The sequence below is a fragment of the Pholcus phalangioides genome, unplaced genomic scaffold (genome assembly GCF_987345545.1).
Source record: "Pholcus phalangioides strain wild (caught in Gottingen) unplaced genomic scaffold, Ppha-v1.0 ptg000008l_1, whole genome shotgun sequence".
Classification (NCBI taxonomy): Eukaryota; Metazoa; Arthropoda; class Arachnida; order Araneae; family Pholcidae; genus Pholcus; species Pholcus phalangioides.
The window spans coordinates 35,865,741-35,890,414 of record NW_028301601.1 but is presented as its reverse complement, the minus strand read 5'-3'; the positions used below and the strand labels follow the sequence as shown (position 1 = coordinate 35,890,414).

Sequence of the window (24,674 nt, the reverse complement as noted above, 5' to 3'; positions counted from 1 at the left end):
TGATAAAAAGTTAAAACTTACCATAAAAGAATTATTAGTATGCAATTTCTTAAGACATTATTCACACATAGCTCTTTTAAATTGAATGAACTGATTCCTTTTGAATCGTATTATATCACGTTAAAACTGTGATGATTTCCTTCTTGGATTGACTTCTTGTCACTCTAAGACTAATATTATTTAAAAGAAATTGAAGTCGGATGTCTTGATGTGAATGTTGATGAATTTCATTGCAGTTGTGGACGTCATCTATTTTTGAAAGAAAAATAATTCTGAAGTACAGTGGGTGTTAATGTAAAGGAACTGTCACAAAGAATGACAGACCAATAAGCTTACTTGAATGAGACTGATTAACGAGAATCAGAATATATGTATGCATATGAAAACACACTTTTATTTCAGTAAACAGTAATAAATCATCCAGATTTTCCTTGATATCAAATGAACGGACATGATTGGAAATGTCACTCAAAATTTCTGTTGCATTCGAATTGAGAAAAAAAAACTTCTCCTACTCGTTTCAAATAGATATTAACATTCATTAAAAAAGCATTCTCCTCATGATACCATGGTTTTAGTTTCATTGACGATACATAAGAGAAACAAAATCATGTTTTGAAATAAAAATTGATTTTATAATTTTTATGGGGTGATTCAAGAATGGGAGTCCGAAAGGTATCAAAATTCGATGGTTGGTTGCAAAAAAGGGAAGATTTCTCTTCTCGAATCAGATCAATTAGAAGCGATTCAACAATGAGAAAAATATTTTATTCTTCATTATTTTCGAAAATGACCTCATTCTGATTCAGCACATGATTTGAAAACTTGATTAGGAACTTTATGAACTGAAGAAAGTTCACACGAGACCAATTTCATTGCCTTTTTTTATGTGCCGGATGAGTTCGTTTTATGAGTTACGCTTCCTCTATAGATATGATGCTGTAGTATATCAATATTTTTTTAATGCTTAGTTGCATTGTCTTAGACTAAAAGGGAAAGTATTTATGTGTCTGGCATTGAAACTGAAAAAAAGTATTACAATAGTAACTAGCAATCATTACTAATGTGTTGTATATGTTAGTAGAAGGTCAGGACGTATAAGATTTTTTTTTGAGGAATGATAAATCATTCCTTTGTAAGAAATTGATGTTATGGTAGATTACACTAAAGGCAAACATAAGAAATTCCAAATCATCTTTAAAACATCTACCATCTACATTGGGTGGCCAAAGACATGTAAAAATGTAATGGTGCACTGCACCTACTGAACAAACCTCATTAAATAATTAGGACATTTGGTAATTTCTTTTGGGATGGACTAGCCAGCAATAGTAGGTGGCAACAAAATTGAGCCTGATTGAATGTCTCAGCATACTTAATAATCATCTTCATCCATAAATTGTCATTTTCTTCTTTGAAGGTGATGGGTATGTTCTAGGCAGAGGTGTCTCGAGGCAACTTTTCTACACCACTCTAAGCAGCACCCGTAAAATAACCCATGGATTTACGTGGAAAACTTGAAGATTTGTTTACGTTATGGGTTATTTTGTATAACACAGCAATTTAAGGAGTGAATATTTACCCTGGGCTTATATTCCTCTACTTCATAAACTGACACATATTTACATGTGGTCGTCTATTTGTGTTCCCCCGCAATGCATCGAAAATTGCAGTTTTCTCAGCAAATCCATCCATTATGCAAGGCATGTTATGTACATAGTTTGTATTTTATAGACAAAATATTTTTTACAAATTTTTCTGAAATTATTATGTCCTTATACCTGTTTTGGCACCGTTTCACCCCTCCTACAGCCGCCCCTCATGAAGCCGCATGGGTCTTAAGGTTTAACGCGTTATGTGGCTCTGGTTCAGGATCACCATACCAAGGCACATTGATATCGAACTATGAAATATCGGTTTCAATTGCACAAGTAATAATTCGGATACTTGGACTGGCCCATCTCCTGACATAAATCTACAGTCGCTTATCAAACTTTTCAGATAGGTTTAGTGAAACATAAATCTGACTAAGAATAAGTGTTGGAAATTGAAATAGATATCTCTCACAACCAATGAGTGTTTAATCATGATAAAAGCATAACCAGAAAAATGTTCGACTTTCTTTCGTTATGCAGTGAAATTGTAAAAAAAAAAATTGATGTTGCAAAGTAAAACCACAATGGTATTATCCAAGAAAAATGGATTTCGTATTTAAGAGCACTGAACATTGAAGGACCGGACACACCCCGCTTCCCATCTCAAGGAGATATCGAAGCGTTCCCGAAAGATGGGTGCATCTGGAATTTTATTGAATATGTATACGTATATATATCTATAAAAATTTGTATAACAGAATAACAAGTCCAATTACAAGAGTAAAGTATTTAAGAGCAAACAAAACTCCTTGATAGTATGTTACTGATTGGGTTTGTGCTCATCTCCCAACACACTATCGATCATATTCATGTATTTCTTTAGTAGTATAGACATTAAAGAATATATAAAAATATTGGTAAAGGGATGGTGGGGGGGGGAAGCAAAAAGAATAGGAGTAACAGCAGGACGTTCTCTGCACACTGCCAAAATCCTTCCTTCAACCATTTGTTCGTTCATGAATAAGATTTCGATCAGAAACTCTATAGTCGACAGGGGGTTGCTTTAACACTGTATGGTCTTTGACGCGTACAACTCATACGTGATAGTTCACAAACAATCGCGTATACGTATCACATCATGTTGAGTAAAAAAAATGTATCGGATGGGGAAATTACCTGCTGAGCGATCACAGACATGATTCCCGGAAAAAGAATGCCTATTTTAGGGGCAGCGAGGACCAGCTAGTAGAGTCAAGTTTTTGAAAACATTAAAAATATTAAGTCTTTTGTGCACATATGATCAGATTTACAGGGCTGAAGCAAAGGGTTCGGCCACATGTTGCAGCCAAAGAGATAAGACTTTTAAAACGGGACTGAAGTACGCATTGATTGCTTATTACACACCAACTCTTACTGCTTTAAATTCAATAGATTTCTAAATTATTTGAAACTCATTAGATTTCTAAATTATTTGAAATTCAATAGATTTCTAAATTATTTGAAACTCATTAGATTTCTAAATTATTTGAAATTCAATAGATTTCTAAATTATTTGAAACTCATTAGATTTCTAAATTATTTGAAATTCAATAGATTTCTAAATTATTTGAAACTCATTAGATTTCTAAATTATTTGAAATTCAATAAATTTCTAGATGTGTTGACATTCAGTGAGATTGTAAATGTCATGGAATCAACACGATGAATCTTTAAATTTCCTCATGGCTTGAAATTCAATAAATTTCTAAATTTCTCATACTTTGAAATTCAATACATTTTTGAATGTCTCATACCTTAAACATGTACCGTTTTTTTGATGCCATCTGAGAAATATGTGCGTTTTTTAGATATAACAATAGACACATGCAGTCCACAAGTCAAAATATTAAGCCTCATCCCAACATTGGTTTTCTTGAATACTCAAGAACAGATGGGTCTTTTGATTGGACTACCATAATGAATAGTTATTATCAGTGTTGCGAAAATGCCGATGAGAAATATATTTTTTAAAAAACGAAACTGAAATTCAAAAGTTCTATTGTATTAATTATATTGCGATGTGATATTACAAATAAGAGCAGGGATTTTAAAAGATAGATTTTTCACTCGATTCCAGTTTTTTTTTAATTTTTAAAGTATCGGTTCATAGTGATGTAGGTATCGATAATATCGTTTCACGCCATTGATTTTCGATTGAGTGAATTAAGTGTTCGAAACAATATCATCTCGATCAATATGTCTGATTTATTTCAATCGAAATAAATTTGTAAGGGAAAAAAACAAAAATGGAGCCAATAGAAACGCCACTGTTTCCTATCACCCGTGTGACACAATAACCTCATTCGATTATTAATCGAACATTATGCTATTTTTTGACAACTCAGTTCTGATCAGGATAATCTATGCTTCATAATTTTTGAATATTCAAATTTAAACCAGAAAATGTATTTGGCTGTTTTTCTTGCCGTGTGTTTAAAATTCCGTAGAGGAATGTGTACGAGGTGCATGTTCGGTTAAGTAGTAGTAGTGTGTGCAAAATGTAGTCCTGCAAAGCTGTGCAAATCTCCAAAACATTTATATGCCCGGTCCGACACGTAACTTAGAATAACAGGTACTTGAATCTCTATTTTACATGCCCGAAAAATATTATTATTGGATTTACTTACTTAATAAAAATTTAGAAACATATTAATTTGATTGAGTAAAGATATGGAAACGATTAAATTCTTTCTCAATCGAAATTTTGAAACAAATACGAAAATTCAATGGAGAGAATATGCTCACCAATTAAAAATCTAAAGCAATTCGCTGAGGATCATCTAATCTTATATATAATTTTCTGCACTTTAGGGGTCATTCAAGTATTACGTCAGCATCGAGGGGGGTTTTCGGATTTGCTGACTTTTGATGACAAGGGGAGAGGGGGGTTTGAAGGTTGCTTACGTCATCAACCACCCCTTTTTGAAGATATGAAATACAACCGGTTAATATGACTTTTTTGGTTTACCAAAACTAACCTAGAGGCAAACACAAAAGCATATCAACCGGTATTTTGGCGCATAACACTCACCCCAATATGCAGTATAAAAACCAGAGTAAAAATTATATTTTCATACCATATCTTGTTCATTTTTATGTTGCACATCGGTTTAAAACCAACAGCCATTTTATTATAAGAATTATAACAGAGAGTTTTGAATTTATTTGACAGATGGCAGCAGATGGCTTCGAGCAATATTTATACGAATTTCTCTTCTACATAAGGTCTCTCTACTACCGGTGCGGGAAATCTGATAGAATTCGAGCTCATTCATCAATGTTTAAGACATCATAATTTATCCTTCTGACACACGCAAATTGTTCAGTTGCGATCTTTAACAAACGTTTTCCGTTCGCAAATTGCTGCTCCGAAATTATCAAGAAACCTAAGTAAGCCAAAAGTTCTAAGATTCCAGTCATCAAGTCCGCCACTGTGAGGGTCGTTTGGGCATCGTGCTGGACTCTCCTATCGTGAGGATCCAGGTTGGAGCCGCATTGGTGGCCGACTGAATCTGGTTTTCTGTGGTTTTCCCATATTTTTTGGCTTGACCATGTGATTATTATCGTTAAAAGTTTACGTATCTGATAGAATTTTGAAATATTGGAGCATTGCTTAATGTTGTTTAGTCATTTTTCTAATATCATACCAGCGAGAGCTTGTATTGTAGATCTAATCGGAACTTGTCATAGTTATGTCTGAGTGTTTTTTGGTGCTATTTCGCAAAAAAGTGGTAGTTCCTCTGAGTAAGAGATTTTGATAGGGGCTGAGAGTGATTTTGCATTTACACATGGAAATCTTCGGTACAAATTTATTCTGGAATTGTTCATTTACCAATACTAATGCCATTAACGTGAACTCCTATGATACCATACAATATAAAAATACCTACAAAGGTGAATCAAATTGCTCTTACCTATGATAAATTTTAGTGCGAGTATTAAAACCATTTTCCTTAATATACCCTTTATTATATATATTCTAAAATATTTAAACTTGTGATCCGGTAACGCTTAAAGCCAAACACCCAACCATACTATTGATATTATACATTTATATGGACGATCTAGTTCATTTAATCAAATAGCAGAAGATCCGTATGAAATCCACGGGAAAAAATTCACGATTAGACCTGCTCTTAATACTTTGATAAATTATGTTACGGGAAAGGATATACAAATGCCTTCAAATTAAAATTCCCATGCTCGATTATTTGAATGCCATTTATAAAATAGGATTCCCGTTCGAGGCTTATGGTTACGATATTCGAGGTATTATGAAGAAAAACAAAGGAGGATGTTTTCGGGCTACATCGTTTTGTATGCTTTATTCTCATCCGATACATACTTTAGAGCTAAAAAACAAGTTGAAGTATTTAAAAAAGAATGGAAAAGCTCTCTGGCGGAACATGAGTTTTCTTGCTGAAGGCGTATCGGGTATTTCTACTTTTTTTTTTTTTGTTATTTTGCAAATGTATGTGTGTGGAAGATACTGTAGCATTCCAAACAGGGCGTTCCGAATATTGCCAGAGAGAGAGAGAAAGTCTCTCTTTTGTCGAAGGAAATCAGTCGATGACTTTGGTGCTGATTCTTGTGCCATGAGAATTTCGCACGCAACTCACTCAACGGATGGTTGCCTCGTCGTCGTTTTTTTGGGAAAGTTTTCTGATGATTTCTTTCAAGAATTTGAAAGTGAGAGAAAGCTCGACTTTCTTTATGATTTTACTGGATTGTAATTCATCGAAATTATGTCCCGAATGAGAAAAAAAATAAGTCGAATAGCTTTGGTTCTAAGTTTAGGAATAAAACTTTCTCTGGTGAATTTAATCTTTTAGAGAGAGTGTGACAAATTGTAAAATACCTACAAAAGTGATACACGAGCATTATTATACTTTTTCCTGAGTTTCGAAATGAAGAACGAACGGTAAAATACGAGAATATATCGTTCCCCTCATGCCAGAAGCATGGGAGGGGCGATATATTGTCATGTTACACACATAGAGTAACATGGGTAGTGCAAGCATTCAAACGTCATTTCCCACGTTTTGGAAATTCGCCCTTTCATGCTTCTGGCATGGAGTGGGGAAGGACGATATAAATTTATTTTATTGGGCATTTCCATGTAGCATAAGTATGAACTAAAAATTAAAAAAAAAATGCGCAAAGATATATCAACATGAGTTTATTGTTAGTAATCCTTCAACGACAAATCACAAAATCCTATTTTCCAACAATGGTAACGCAATATTTGATGGCCATAATGAAAAAAACATAATATCACTTGATGGATGAAAATAACATCTAACCGGGCTGAGAAAACCTGCTTTACACTCGATGAAAAAAACCAGTGAAGCTAATATATATTTTCCAGATTGACGGACAAACATTCTAGAATTGTTGCCAGATTAACGGAAAAAAGTTTTCGCTAAGTAAATAACAAAAAAAAAACAAAAAAAAAACAACAGCTTTCGGAAATTTATAAGGGGGAAAGATTTTTGTCAAACTTATGGGAAGAGATATTTTTATGGGAAAAAAATTTCAAAGGGACGAAAAAACTTTTTTTGCCAGACTGATGCAGCCTCGATGTCCATATTGTTAACTGACTAAGTAAAAAAGAAAAAAAAACACCCACAAGACGGACCCCCAAACTAAAAAGTGAGGCTAAAATTTGCAGCTGGTTGGATGGAAAATCCGGTGTTGTCGGACTGAAGAAAAAGCATTTCGCCGGACTGATATAAAACACATTGTTGCCCGAGTAATGAGGCTAAACATTGTTGCCCGACGGATGAAAATACATTGTTGCTAGACTGATTAAACATAAATTGTTGCTGGAAGTAATTAAAACAATATTTCTTCTGTACCGAGGAAAAAACATTGTTTGTGGACTGATGGAAATCCTATTGTATGAAGAGATGGTATTTTTTCGGCCTTAAATATACTGAGAAATTGAATCTTCTGGATGTTATGCCGAAACTGATATTTGGAAAGAAAAGTGATTTGTCTCCTCCGGGAATCGAACTCGAGTTCTCTTGCATACGGGCACAGAGACACACTTTCCGATTCTTTATTGCTGTAGTTATAAGGGAAGACTATGACTCCACTCAGCGCTTCACGCTACTAATGCCGTGTTATAAGGAATTGAAAAGTGTGTCTCTGGTGTATAGGTTAGCGCACTTGCCCGTTATGGAATGTGACCTGAGTTCGAATCCCGGCGGAGACAAATCAATTTTCTTTCCAAATATCAGTTTCGGCATAATATCCAGAAAATTAAATTTCTCGGAAATCCTGTTGCTCCCAGACTGATAAAAAATGCATTGTAGCCGGGTGGATGAGAAATATATTATTGCCGGACTGATGAAACATCGTTTCTAGACTGATGAAAATCCATTGTTGCCAGACTGATGAAAAGCACATTGTTCCCAGACTGGGGAAGAAATGTTACTGTCTTAGGTTCCAGATATTCGAACTTGCCACACTTACGGGGAAAAAAAGGCATTTTTACCGCCTCATCCATCAATTATTAAATTTTTCTAAATGAACAAAAAAATAAAAAATCCTGCTAGACTGATAAAAACAATCGCCACTGGATTTATAGAAAAATAAGTTACACCCGACTGATGGAAAAAAAAACATTATTGCTGCACTAGTAAAAAAGGCTAAAACTTGTTATCACACTAATAAAAAATATATTGTTGCCAGACTGATGAGAAATTAATTGTTGTTCGGCGGACTGAAGAAAAAATACACTGCTGCTGGACTGATGAAAAATACATCGCTTCTTGACTAATGAAGAAATAAAATGAAGAAATATTGTTGCCAACTGGTGGAGAAACGTTATTGCCTAAGGATTCGGGACACTCAAACATATATGAAGTGAGAATATTTTATTATATCGCGTTTCATCAATCACAAAATTCCTTTCAATTTCATCATTTAAGATTCGCTTAACATAATTCACATTGATTATTTTGAATCAATAAAACTAACATAATATTTACAAATCTTATAAAACACTGCATTAATCTCTTCGTGAATTCACTTTTACCTGGCAGACATTTGACTCATCCGATTCGCATAATGTTATTGACTCATCAGATTATATTCCAACCGAAAATTAAGCAATCGATCCTCAATGCCATCATTCCAATTTAAAAACCTTTCATTCAAGTCCTTTCAAATCACAATCAGAAGAACAAATCAAGTTGCTTGATTTGAATCCAGCTCCATTATTTTCATATTTCAAAGCAAATTATCTAGTCTTAGAAAGAGAGTTTAAGCGCTTTGTCTCTTGAACTTTTGTAAATTTGATGAGGTTGCATGTTTAGTTCCTCACACGATACATGGGAATAATATCGCATTTCTGGGGTCATCGTCATTAAGAATATTGCGTGTCTTTTCGCGAGATGGATGATATCCTCGGGGCACTGGGAAATAAAATCAAAAGCATTGCATCAAAAGTTACAATCAGGAGATTGATGTGCGTATCGAATTCGAACTGATACTCTACTCTACCCAAAGAATCGGTTAATCCGTTTCGACATGGGTGAATTTTATTCAATCACCTCCGAGATATTGTATATTCATGAGCTGAACGAATATTCATTAACGATGGAAAAAAATCTAAGCCCATGCGTGATTGTGACTGCATTTTGTCGATGAAGTTGTGTATTATACGTACTGAAAAATCATTAAATAAATCGTTTCATTGAACTGTATCTCCAAAACGAATTTATTAAGTTTGCTATTTTTCTTTTTGTCGGTAATTTAACAATTAAAAGGTATGATCTGTCACCGCACCGTGGGATAATGAAGATAATCCAGACTATACGGTTCCAATACATTAAAGTCGGGAAATACTTTTTTTTTTAATGATCAAATATTTACTGAATCTTTCCAACCGAGTCGTTGTTTGTCGCAGTCGAATCTTAAGTGTGACGATGTTAACAACTTTACTTTGTCACTTGGCCTTAAGAAAAAAATAAAACTTTCCACAGGATGAAAAAGCCGTCAAACGTAGATTACTGGGAAATTTAGTACTATTTAGGTCCCTTCTTTTTAAAGGTTCTGGTTCAGTGTATACGTTTTTTTTCTTACTCTTGTTTATTCGATGGAGGTAAGAAAATTGTCGTAAGAAAGGTTTTTTCTCTAATTTTCTGGTTTCGAAGGAACTGCGCTTGATGCTTAAAGTACGATTACGAAAGTAATTTGAACGAGAGAGAAATGTTGCCGTTTTTTGTGCCATTTGGGATTTAACCTTCAATCGTCACGTATGATTATATTGATTATATACTGTATACTGAGAAATGTTCCATTTCGGTTTCAGCTCCGTGGGTGCATTATTGGAAAAAGTTGGGACTTGAACATTGTTGCAAAAGTGTTTGAAGCTGTGTGGATTAATTGTGGAAAAACTATTGATAGCTGAATTCATTGTTGGGAAACTTTGTGGATGTATTGTTAGGAAACTGTTGGAAGCTGCGTGGATGTAGTTTTTGAAAAGTATGGACAAACGATTATATTGTCAGAAAACTGTTGGTAACAAAAATTTGCACAATAAGAATTGATAACTGGAATCCAATAATACCTGAATATTGTTGCGAAGTGGTTGGTAACAGAATTTTCTTGAATTGCCATTTATAACTAAATCTGCTTTAAAACTACTTGTAATTGAAAATAAATCGCTAGATAAATACTGATAACTAAAATTGATTGTGAAAATCATTGCAATTGAAATGAAATCGCTACAAATTGTCACCATATTAAATTCGACATTTGTATGCACGAACTACATGAATTTTATAAATCACACAATATTTCCTCATTTGTTTATTTACATATATAGAATAGATGAAGTGAACGTGTGTTCATTCTGGAAAAATTGAAGTGAACGCCGTGATAACGAGTATGACTTATAACAATCACCTCGATGTAACGAGTGATTTGCAGATGATTGTCAAAGAGCTAATGATACAAAAAAAAATGCATTCGCTTGTAACGAGAAATCTGTTATAACGACAGTTTCTCCCGTGATTGGGAGCTATCGTTATCACGAACTTCTTTCTTTCTTTCAAAACGAGCACAACTCAGGTCTATCGCCATCTATTGGCAATTTACGACTTAGTAAATTGAACCGGAAGCGTTGGTATGTGTGTACCTAACGGTCTGAGTGCGTATCTAGTGTCGCAATCAATAAGCTTCTAAAACTATGAGAAGTTTTATCATTTCAAAGAAAAATCCCATTTTAATCCAAAAATAATATAATGGAGAATAGAGTAGAAAATAGGAAGTTGGAACAGAACAATAACTCGTGATTCATTATGATTACTGTTTGGCTGATTCACTCGATACTACGAATCTATGATTGCCGTCCCATCAGGTCAATTTTTACCGGAAGATATAAACAAAACCCTTGAAAACATCAGAATTCAACTCGATCATCTGTGTATATAATCCGAATGTTTCCTGTAACTGATATAAAACAGGTAGAATTCCTAAAGTCATCGTCATCATTGTTCATTGTGAGCGATGACCCAGGGATTTAACTCTCGTGTGCTCAGACAAGCATCACTAATCCTACGACATTTTCGGTGCTTCCCAGGTTACGGCAGGAGGAAAAAAAAATTTCTGCATATGGAGTATATTACAAAAATTCCAAAAATGCGTAGGTGATCAGGAAGTCCAACGAAATCCCCAAAAAGCTCCCCTTAAAAAAAGCAGGTCTCGTTGGGTCGAGCGTATGCTCTTTATGTATCTATTTCTGTCCAATCTGATAATTGTCTATTATTTATTTTTATTCGGTGAACCAGAAAATCCTTAACATCGTACCGTGGCACGTTAAAATTCTGATAACTACAATTTAAGTATAGGAAATTATCTCAACAGATTTGGTCTGTACCACCACACAGAAAGATTTTTGTTTGTTGAGCATTCATCACTCAAGTATAAGACAAAATGAATTGATCCACATGAAAGTTCAATCAATCTAGCTCATCTATAAAAGCTACAGGCAATATGCGATACATTAGATCTAAATATTTTACTGATCTCTTCATGCTTACGAATACTAAGCTGAATTTATTTTCTTGTTTTATCGAATGGTAAACTGATGACTCTAAAGCAGAGTTTCTCATCCTTTTATGATGCGGACCCATTGAGATAATGAGATGAAATTCACGGACCACCTCAGCCAATAAAATGAAGGCTACAGCCTCCTTTATGAAGTGACATTCACTATAGAAATGTAAAAATGAGAGTGAATTGTTTTCTCAGCCAAAAGCTGAAATCTCTCCAAGGATCCCCGCTCTAAAGGCCAGATATATATCCATTTAAGAATTTTTTTTTCAATGAAAATACATTTTTTCTGCTTGGTGTACATTCCAGTAGCAAAATCTAATGAATATGACATTATGAAAACCCGCACCTGTTTGTCGGGTCACGTCTGCGTCCTAAAAATAGGCGCCTGTGGTGCTATGTCAATGTGGAAAATAATCAGTCCTCTTTTTCTGACGAAGCTCTCGAAGAGAACAAAAACTGGTGGAGAGTTTGGAAATACGTTTAGGAGATTTCCAGTGAGATATAGTGAATATCGTTTCAGCAGTTTTAACGTCTCGTACAAAAATACCGTCATAAAGGGATTCATCGTGATAACGGATATCGTTCCATCAAGAGGAGTTTAACATTAGAATATAGGCAAATCGATACAAGATCTGAAATATATTCTCACAGAGACATTTAAAGTCATTCTATCGAGTACCGTTGTAGAGAGGTGTCTTTAAAACTATATTTAAAACACTGACTGTTTAAAATACAGTATAAGCACCGTACTCCATCACACAGGTTGCGAGGAGCACGGTTAAAAGTGTGGGCGAACACATTTATACAGGGTGTATGGTATTTTATTGGTGAACCGTTGATGCTAGAGGCATGCTTCCAATTAGAAAAAATATCGAAATTACGTGTAGCACTTGAATCCCGTTGTTACAATGCATTGAATCCCGTTGACTTAATTTAAAAAAAAGTGTTCTTTAATAAGGGAGGTGTTCGCAAATGACGAATGTCCGTTATGTGAGTCCACTATACAGGCAAATTATTTCTAATTCTTTAAGGAAATTACTTTTAAACATTTATCACACCCTTTTTTTTAGGTATTTTAAAATTACTGTATTTTACCTTACATACAGTCGGCCTTGCTTGAACGGATATCAACGTTTCCAGTACATAATATCCGATTAAGCGGGGTATTCGATTATACGGGAAATAATTGAATTGTTGAGAGAGGTAGACGGTTTCTTTCTCAGCCCAAGATATCAAGGAAACAGATATTTTCTGGATATTATGCTGAGGTGAACTTGGAAAAAAATTCCATCATCATATCTCAGTCATCTCAGTCCCGGCGGAGACAAGATAACTCTCCTAAACATAGATAAGTCTTAAATTCAATTGTCGTATAACACCGTTAGCATTCTTTGAAAACTGAAGAATAATCAAGGTTATTAAATCTTCTGGAATAAATCAGACATCAAAATGAAATGAAAATTACAACGACCACAACGCCTAAGATTTTAAATTTTTTATTGCGAACGTTAGAGCCCTCCATGGGCTCAGTTGCAAATAAAAATAAAATACTGAAATGTACAGACTGGAGACGACTTAAATACTTTGTGGGGAAAATACCTCCCAATCCCCTCCCGTCTCAAGTGTAGGTTTCTCCCAACTATTATTTGGGGGGATGACATTTTCCATTGACTACAAATGTTTCATTTAATAAAAACACTTTTTAACATAGCGGTTGATATGTATTAACAGTTGTTGTGTGATTCATAATATTCGCTTAAAGCGGGAAACTTTTTCATTGTCTCTATGTGAGAAATTTTGGTTCCACAGGGTTATATCAGTTTCAGCGGAGCCGACTGTATTTACGAAACATTATTGTGATTAACTTTAAAATCTCTAATTAGAGATCTGTGTGGTCATGGGACCCGTGAGTGCCGTGGTCATAGGCTGTAAGAATTACTATTCGACACACGCCAGGGTGGTAGTGGAGTTTATGAAAGTCAAAGCCGAAGTGTCAATCGCAAAAAAAGGGTTAAAAAATCTCTCTATTCGGCTGTCGACAGCCAACAACTCTGTAAACGGAAATGATATACCCTACACACAACACTTCTTTCTTTCTTTTTTTTCTACGAAACATGTCGGCAACCCGAAATGTTCATATAAGAGCATCATCATGATGAGAGAAAAAAAAAAGGATAATAATAAGAGACAAGAGCCCCATCATCGCCTCGAGTGGTCACGGAATATTACAAGAGGCCATAGGTCATCTACGACGACCTTGCACCATCTTCTTCTTGTACGCGGTCTACATTTCTCTCTTTTTTATTTATTTACTTATTCAAGAATCAGCAGAAAAACTCATAGAACAGGTTGTATACGCAGGTAGATTTTTTTTTTTCTATAAAAGAAGGTTGGAACCTTTACGTACCCAAGGACCACCCGAACAATTCGAAGAACGGTTCCCCCTTTTTTTGTTGTTATTATATTACATATACTCCATTATTCTTATCGATTTGATAATAAGTTTTTAATAACCGATTTCGTGCTGATTAATCTGTCACGATATCGGAGGATTACTAATTAGGTGGAATCTATCTTTTTGCACGGTAGAAGGTCAATGTTGTGGTGAGATGTTATTTAGACATCTTTTTTTTAATTATTTTATTTTCTAGATCAATGATTCCGAACCTGCAGCACGTGACGAGCAGTTCAGGGGTAAACGAGAAATATTCAGAAATGACAGGGGAAAACATGTTTAAACTATTAAAATCGTGCAAAACATTAGTTATCACACAATATAACATTTACGGGAATTTCCTACGTATTTCTAAGTGAATGTCACCATTACGACTATTTCAAATTGGAACATTTCGTTAAAGGAGCACGCACGCTTTCTATGCATTTTTAGGCGTACACACACACGGTCATATTAAAAGTTTTTAATATGACCGTGAATATGACCGATGACTAGAAATTCATAGGCCTCCTATGAATTTCTAGGATTATGCACGTTTTCCCTCCCCCCTCCCCTACCCCACATTTCTAAGGAATCGCACGTCTTTTATGCATTTCCAGGGAATCGCACGTCTTTTATGCATTTCCAGGGAATCGCACGTCTTTTATGCATTTCCAGGGAATCGCACGTCTTTTATGCATTTCCAGGGAATCGCACGTCTTTTACGCATTTCGACAGTTTACGTGAAACACGAGAAGTAGAGAGAATCACAGGCTATAAATATTTCGCACGTCCTCGCAAGCATTCTGAGATTCTGACAGACAATGATAAGCGTTTCAATCTTGCACAACAACAATGTTGTAGCTTAGAAAAGTTGTATCTCTGTAAGCACGTGATGTTGTGGAGTATCGGGAGGGGGGGATATTTGGTTCCCCCAAAGTTTGACTCTAAGGGGGGTCCTTACGTAAATTCTTTTTTTGAAGAAATGACACTCTACAATGATGGGTTTCAAAATAAGTCCATGGATTCTAGAATGAGGGGTCCGTAAGAAACTGCTAAGGAGTTCACGGTATGAGTTTCAGAACGAAGCAAAAAAAGAAGATTATATAGCGCGTGTGAATATAGAGCTATGACATAGAGGAGATGGTTCTTGGTTGCATGGGTGTCTGACCAAAAGTCCTCTGGTAGTTGTGAAACATTCACTTCAGATGCACGTGTGCTATTAAAAAGCTGCCACGTGAGTTCCCCGTTAGCATTGAAAGAACATGGCGTGACAATATATATATTGTAAGAATATTGTGGGTTTGTCATTCGATGTGGCAGAATCCATCACACAGTGATGCGGTTATTTCAAATACACGAATACTGACAGTGACGTGATGGCCACAGATGAACATTCCATTCCAAATCGGTCGTGTTCACGGATTACTGAGCAAAGTCAGCCTCGGAACACATCGTGTTCACCGCACGCGTCATCATTGCTATTCCTTTTCGTGTGTTTACACCTATTTTCTCCTTCAGCTTGAAAACTCGTATAATATCAGAATGTAACGGGAAGATGACGTTTTCACGAATGCCTATGGAGATTATGTGATTTATGACGATTGTTCCACAACACTAAACGTCAGTGAGAAATATTAAAAAAAGAAAAACCATTCTCTCTCCTGGAATGCTGATAGTGTTTTTCTTTTCCACTTGGAAGATGTGTTCTGTTCTCTGATGCGTTTAAAAAAGAGTTTACACTTGTCAGTTTTGCGGGTTTCTTCCGCAGTTCCGCATTTTAATGTCCCGCGTTCATGATAATCGAAGTTTATTTGTTGGGAACAACTGCGAACTGTAGATAGTGTTCCGAGCCAACCCACTAATTATATCATAAGCGGTTTTTCTTCTCTCTCTCTCTCTCTCAATTTATGCCGCGTGCTGTTTTAAGTCTTTCCAGAAATGTTAAATTTAATAGCAGTGATTCCAGAGATTATCGAATCATTCGGAAAGTTTTCCACTTCAGAAGAGGACGTCATTTTGGAAAACGTTGAGTGACTAAACATGCCTTACGGGGTATCTAAGCTGAACTTTTTTATTTTCGTGAGAAAAGATTGGAACTCATCCCGTTAAAAGATGCACGGATCCAATAAATTGCTTGAATTATCTTCGAGTTTGAAGCAAATACTGTATCTGAGTGACTAAAAATCATTTCTGTATCGAATTAAATAACTATTATACACGAATTCAATAACAAAAAATTTCTTCAATGACTATTTCGTTTTAATAAATAATCCATTAAAATTGCTCTCGCCTATCAATGTACAGGTTCGATTTGTTAATAATTTCTCAAAAACACGTGAACTGTGTTTATTTATTTGGAATTTCTCCACATTTATTTGTGTGTCATCGTAAATCCTGAAATTTTTTTAAACAATGAAGCAAATACAGATTTTCGAGGAATGAAGTTAATACTGAATTTTAAGAAATGAAGTTAATACTGAATTTTAAGAAATGAAGTTAATACTGAATTTTAAGAAATGAAGTTAATACTGAATTTTAAGAAATGAAGTTAATACTGAATTTTAAGAAATGAAGTTAATACTGAATTTTAAGAAATGAAGTTAATACTGAATTTTCAGAAATGAAGTAAATACGGATTCAAAAAAAAAAACAACATATAGGACCTTCAAGTAATGAATTAAGTCATAATTTTGAGGAATGAAGTAAATGCGAAATTTCAAGGCAAGAAGTAAATACAAAATTTCGAAAAATAAATAAATTACGGAATTTCAAAAAATGAAGAAAAAGAACGGAATTTCTAAGAAAGTAAACCCACCTCTTCGAACTGGCGATGAAACTGGCTATTAAAAAATAATTTTTCGATTTATTTGTGTTTATTGCATGACAAAATGTCACTTAAAAGAAAATAATTAATTAATTAAATTACTAATTAATTTTGATCGATATCTTTACAAAGACTATTTGAGTAAGATACCCTTACGCATACCTCGTCTTAACTTGAAAAAGTATCATTAAAATCATTTGAAACCATCAAAACTGAAAGTTTGCATGCGGAACGAAGAGGATATAGAATTTCAAGGAATGAAGTAAATACAGAATCTCAAGGAATGAAGTAGATACAAGATTTTCAAGATAATGAAGAAACTAAAAACTTTTAAAGAACGCTTGAAAAATAAAGAACTTGTAACAGTTATTGTAATGCTTTTACGAAATACTATCACCTAATAATAATAATTACACCTAAATAGACCAAACGAACCTGAATTTCAAAACACAAATATAAATATTCCAGTGATATCCATAACTTTTTGAAGTTTCTATCATGAAATTAGAGTTATCATGCACCACCCTATCTACTGAGCAATACTTTCAACACAAAAAAAAAAAATCACGTTTCCAATTCCAACGCCATAAAAGGAGCTTTTATCCACCTCAAAAATCTCTCACAAATAAAAACAATAACATATAATTGATATAAATAAACAACAACAACAACAAGTTTTCAATTCCTCAAGAAAATAGAAATTACCCTCAAAAGAAAACAAAGAAAATCCCTAAATCTTCATTTTCGGATTCGAGAAGCCATTTATTCCCTTAAGGACACAAACAACGTAGAGGCCAGAAAGCCAAAAAATGGCTCCTACCTATTATCATTGTTATAATCATTGTATATATTTTTTTTCCAGCATCTTTTTTTTTCCTCTTCACAGTAGATGAGAATTAAACAACAAAGCGAGGTTATATTTGTTTTTTTTTTTTTGTTTTTTCACGCAGAATATGAGGAAACGTCAGGACCCGTGAAACGCGTTTTTTATGAGGTAGCCTTTAGAAAAGATGCGTCTTCATTAAAACCAAACAAGGAAGAATAAGCCTTCGCGGCCGTTTAACCAAATGAAAAAAAAAAAAAAAACCCCATATAATGAGGTCAACTGAAATTAAAAACTAGCCATTCCATTATTTTCTTACTTCCATTACTTTATTCCAATGACATCGCACACGCACACCACAATAAGCAAGCACATGCTAATTCAATAGCAAACCTAGTGGCATCATCATCACAGAACTGGGAGGTGAGGATACACCCTTCCTTTATCATGATCTCGTTTCTTTACCAGTGTGAATGACTCAACGATTTCTTTATTTGGTCCGCTCAAATGTGACCACAGATTCACGGGTCGGGACATCCTTTACTGAAGAGATGTTTAATGGGGGGGGGGGGGGGTAGGTTATATACCGTATATGACCGTTCGACGGGTGGGTCAACTAGCCTAGAAATATAATCATAGAGGTAATTTCAATGATTATTCTTTTTTCCGCACATTATAATTATTATAATTATAATATGCGGAAGAAGGCACTTATCTATATATTTAACGAATTGATGAGCTTCTTAATCTTAAATTCGAGTTCATATTCATCAAGGTTCAGTTAATTTAGAACAGAGATCTTCAATATTTCAGACACCGCTGGAAAAATTGAAACTTCCCTCGAAGCCCACGGGCTACAAACTCATGCAATTTAGTGGCATCTTGATAGAAGGGGCCAATGGCGCCCGAGTTAAAAAGGGACACACAAATAATTGAAGACTTTTATTTATTTTGAAATTATATTACTTTTATTTATTATCAATTTAGAGAGAGAGATTAGCTTTCGCATAATTTTTCCCACTAATTCTGAAAAAGTTTCGTTTCAGATTAATTACCGATCAAATTGATTGATTCTGATTAATTTCAATCTGAGATCGCTTTAAATGATTCTGTGATTATTTATTGCGGTCATTCGGAAATTATTTTCCTCCTCTCACCCTCACATTTATCTTAAAATCATTTCTTTCAATGATTATGCAATTATTCTTTTATTGATTGTGAAATAATTCGTATCAGAAATTATGAAATTATTTCTTCCTTCATTGATTTATAAGTTATTTTTTCACTAATTCTGAAATTATTTGTTTGAAAATTTGTGAAATTATTTGTTTTTTCAAAAAAATATTCTCTTTCATTAATTCTGGAATTATTTGTTTCATTCATTTCGAGAAATTGTTTGTTTCCTTATTTCTTTCATTTATTCTACTACTTCACCAAACCAAGCCATATCGCTATATTGCAATTTACTGCCATTAATGAGATGAGCAGGAAGTGAAGGCGCTGTCTATCGGTGGTCGCCTCGAGTTCGTTAGGGAAAATATCCTACTTATATCCTCTCTTGGGTTCGAACCCGGGACCCTGACAACAAACCTTCAACATGGTAGACGAGCATCTTACCACCACGCCACTCGGGTACTTTCATTTATTCTAGAATTAATTGTTTTCGAATGTTTACAACCATTTTCTAGAAAAAATCGTCGTTCCACGACAAAAAGCTTTGAAGGCCAAATATTGAAGTGGGCCATGCGTTGAGGACCCCTGTTCTAGAGTCCACTCCCAGAGCGTCTTATAATACAAGACAGCTATTACCATAGGCGTAGGCAAAATTTTCTCGAGAGGTGGAGTGTGTGTGTGGTGGGGGGGGGGGTGTTTAAATTTTTTTCTTCTGAAGGGGAGGGGTTAAATTGTTTCCCGCAAAATAACACTCTAATCTCGGCTTGAGGGTTATAGGTTTAGAACCTCAATACTCCCCTTTCACATGAATTCAAAGGCGTACGCCAATGGCTCTTATTGTCGCAAAAGTGGTTTCTAACAATCATTTACGCACCAAGCAGTTTTTAAAATTTCACTGGTCGCATTATAACTGTCACCGTGGAAATCACTAAAACCTCAGCGAAGTGCCACACCTTTCCCCAAGAAGAATATTGTTTTCCGATCTTGTGATTATGCTTCTCCCACAACTACGAGGAAAATAGGAAAAAACCTGAGGTGGAGAAATACTCTGGCCATTTCTATTATTTATAGTGTACGCACATCCCTATTTTACCCTGAAAAAAAAACACCGTCTCTCTTCTGCTACTATTAAACTTCGAACATAAGCTGACTCCATTCACTCAATTGATCTGATGATTGGGAGAGCGGAAAAAAACAACAACATAGTGTCGTCATTGCCGAAATAAGAAGGTTTTGAGGAGTCCAGATATTGTGTAATTGCGAAATAAAATGCCCCTAGTTAAGCGAGATATCTCGTCAATGCCACTGTAAGGGATAACTATTATTTTGATACTTTTTGAATAGATTTCAAATATCTTTCACTATTTGGCTTCGAATGGTTAATAAATGTAACCAAGGGAACTTGAAAGATAGAAGACTCTAAAGCATACATACTCAAACCTCGGAGCCATCTGATGTAGCCCGAAAAATAACAAAAACACTCCAGTGTTTTACGAAAGATTCGTGGCACATTTCCAGATTATCCCAGCGGCTCTCGCAACATTTCCAAATCATTTAATTTTTGAACGGTGCATATCGAGATTATTTAAGCGACCCCAATTAAATTTAAACATCACTTGAGTGACACGCGGCTCATTTCTAGTTCACTTCACTTAAGTAGCACATGGTACATAAGCAGATTGATTAAAAGTCTTGCTGGAACATTTCTAGATCACTCGAGCGGCCAGCGACACGCTTCGAGATCACTTGAGTGGATGACAGCACACTCACGGATCACTAATGCGGCAACCGACACATTTGCAGCTCACTTGAAAGCCCGATGAATTTTTAGACATCACTTATCGCCCGCGACATATTTCCAGTTCATTTATTGTCCGCGACAAATTTGCAAATTCCTTAAATTGCTCGCGTTGCATTTCCAGATCATTCAAGCGGCCAGCGGCCCACTTTCAGATCTTATGAGTGACTCTCAGTACATTTTCAAATGACACAACTGGCCCGCTACACGTTTCCAAACAAATGGGGTGGGGTCAACTTTTGGGGACTCCCCCAAAAGTTTTGACCTCCTTGCTCCAAAGCATAGTTTCTCAAACTTTTTGTTCCACCGTCTCCTTCTTCAGAAATTGTTTTTTCTCTCATCGCTCTGCAATTCGATAGGATCCTATGTTGCACCCGTACCTTCTATCGCTCTATGGACCATTCCACCGGGGGCGATGGTGCCCACTTTGCTGTTCTAGTCCCAAACTATATTGTTTGGGAATCGGTCGGTATTCACTGCTGTAACAATACGCGTATAGTTTTGTGCTAATTTTTTCCCGTTATTTTCATGGCTGCCACATGACAGACAAATATTGATTTTATATTTTGCCTTGGGGTTCCATAGAATTTTTTTTACTATCTACACTGGTGTAAGAAGTCAAGAGAATTTGCAGACTTGGTCGATTATCTCTACAACTACTGTACCGATTTTAATGAAATTTGATATGTACATACATTGATACAATACAAAACAAATAACCATTCAATAATTGTAATACACACGCATGATCGTGCGTAACACTCGTTGGAGTCGGAAGGTATGAAACAGCGAATGCAGAATAAACAAAAAAAGGGTTAATAGATGGGTTAATAGGGGTTATGGTCCCCTCTTACAGATATACAGGTCTCGCAGCGTGATTTCATACTTGAAATAAGGCAGTTTATCATTTCCTGTGGCAATTGGTTCCACTCGTTCAACAACGCTGTTTTCATTCCCTGGATGGTTCCCGGAGGGGGGTTGCGAGTTGCAATTGCCCTCCCAGACATGCTCTATAGGGTTAAGGTTTGGAGATCTGGCTGGCCAATCCATCCGGCGAATATCCTCACTCTCTAGAAAATCATCGAGCAGAAGAGCTCTATGTGACCTCGCGTTATCGTCCATTAAAATGAACTCAGAGCCAACTGCACCCCTGAAAAGGCGAACATAGGGCTCCAAGACCTCATCCCTATACCTAACACCAGTCACAGTGCCTCTTTCAAAGACATGGAGAGGTGTGCGGCCATCCAGCCATGATGCCTGCCCAGACCATTAAACATCCTCCACCATAATGGTCGATTTCGCGGACATTGGAGGGTAGGTAGCGGGTCCCTGGTTCTCTCCATATGAACGTACGGCGAGAATCGGTGCTTGAGAATCGGTGCTTAGGCTGAACCGGGACTCATCAGTGAAGAGAATCGGTGCTTAGGCTGAACCGGGACTCATCACCGAAGAGAACGGTCGCCCATTGATCCATACTACAATCTCTATGCTCTCTGCACCATGATAAACGGATTCTCCTGTCCGTAGAAGTGAGCGGGACGCAAACAGCAGGTCTTCTTGCAAACAACCCTCTTTCATGAAGTCTTTTGGAAACAGTCACCCTTGATACACGGGTTCCTGTGGCTGCATACAAGTCACGAGAGAGCTGAGAAGCTGTAGCACTCCTGTTACGCCTCTCTATAACCGACAAATGGCGATCTTCTCTGGCCGTCGTGGCTCTTGGACGACCTTGCCCAGGCTTTCTATCGATGAATCCGGTATTCTGGAACTGTTTCCATAAGTTACACACGACGCTGGGAGTTAAATTGAACTCTCTACAAATCTGGACTTGAGATTGGCCTGCTTCTAGCCTCCTCACAATTCGCCACCTCATTCCATCATCTAAACGTTGGCGGTTACTCATTTTGACTGTTACAATTTGAAATTAACCGATTGCTGCAAAATAACTCCAAGAAATTCGCCGAGGTGTGCTAGCGCACGAAATGCGTCTTAACTTACGCGCGCTCATAAAGCCTGTTTCTCTACTGGCTCCGCCTACACACACGTATACGCTTACGTATTTGACGTACAAGATTTGCATTTTTGTCTAGAAGCAGTGGTTTTACATTCAGTTCAGTTCTTTTCATGAAATTCGATAAAATATGCAAATTCTCCTAATTTATTTCACCCGTGTATGTTTATACTGTGGGAAATTCTGGCTTTGCGTCCTACGATATGTATGTCCTGATAATTTTTTTCTCTTCCCATCGATAATGAATTGAGCTAATAATGTTATTGTACCTTTATATGTGAAAATAAGTACACAGTTTTTTCTCATCTACAAAATATTACTAAGCGAATTTCAATGAAGGACGTTGGTAAGTTGATTGTAATTTTTAATTAAGCAAGTAACTTCAAAACTATGGGGTTTGTAACGTAAGAGAATAGAATGGCGAATATGTTCAATCATTAAGTTTTAATCTCAATCATGTTGTCACGTTCAGTGTGATTCCAAAACTTCGATCTCAGTAAGATCTGAACAAAGCCGCCCTTACAAGACGCGGGCCCGGTGGGAAAATAATAGAGAGGGAAAATGCGTTTCAACGACTTCCGGGGCACCAAAGATGTTCAGGTTTCCCGCCCGGATTTTATACATTTTATGGGGAAGAGGAATCGGCATCAATTATTGCATAACACAAAGGAATGCTGAGAAATATCCATACAAAAAAAAAAAAATTTAAACATACACGCACACACAATTGAATGTAAATTAAAACTGAAATTAATGAAAATTCAGCACTGGTGAGGTAATTTTAAACTAATGAGAAAGAACTAATTTCTGAAACTCTAATGGAAATAAATTTTAGACTTGATGAATTGGAAATAATTGAAGGAAATAATTCCAGCACCAATGAAAATTCAGAATTGAAAATACAGAATTAATGGTAGAAAAAATTTCAAGAATTGTTGAAAATTCAGAATTAATGGTAGAAAAAATTTCAAGAATTGTTGAAAATTCAGAATTAATGGTAGAAAAAATTTCAAGAATTGTTGAAAATTCAGAATTAATGGTAGAAAAAATTTCAAGAATTGCTGAAAATTCAGAATTAATGGTAGAAAAAATTTCAAGAATTGTTGAAAATTCAGAACTAATGGAAATTATAACTACAGAATTGATGATAGTACAAAACTTAACAGTGGGAAAACATTCCAGAATTGATAGAAATTCAGATTTTACGGGAAAAAATTTCCAGAACTGGTGAAAATTTAGAGTTAACGCAAGCGATAATTCCAGAATGGATGGAAATTCAGAATTGGAAGAAATAATTCCGGAATAGATGCGAATTTCCAGAATTAATCCAATATATAATTTCAGAATTTATGATTAGCCTCCAATAATTTACGGTTGTGTGTATGTGGGGGGGGGGGGGCACGACCACTTGCCGCACTGTCCATAAGGCGGTCGTGGATCTAAACGAAGTTGATATCTTACATGAAGCTGTAACTGATAAAATGACTCAATTGCATTTTGAAGACGGTCCCTTCAGAAAATAAAAATTCTGTGCATTCGCGCCGAGGATCTTTTGATAGTGATCCATAATAAGTGATTATAACTACGTAGACGTATTATGCAGTTTTCCTCTCACTTTAATGTTTTTTTACACATCTTTTATTTTTCTAGATAGAAGAAGCAATAACTAAAGAGAAAATTGGGACATCTACGAAGTCCCTCATCCTTTATAACTCGAGACGTGTTTTGGTTCGGCCTCGTGACCCCAAACAGTGCTTTGTATCGCGGATAATGTTGTTGATGACGATGAGATGAAGAAATCCATGCTTCATCCCAGTTATACAATGTCAGTTCTCTCTCTCTCTCTCTCTGATGTATTTCCCCCTTACTATTTCAGTTTACTTATCCTTATGGTAATTTAGCACTT

The 24,674-nt window shown here is 35.7% G+C and overlaps 1 protein-coding gene across 1 annotated transcript in view; it reads left to right on the top strand.

The window, feature by feature from the left end:
* The window catches only part of LOC149084222 (ras association domain-containing protein 10-like), a 47,947-nt gene that overhangs the window by 3,671 nt on the left and 19,602 nt on the right, over positions 1 to 24,674 (top strand). The gene's annotated exons all lie outside the window — the stretch shown is intronic.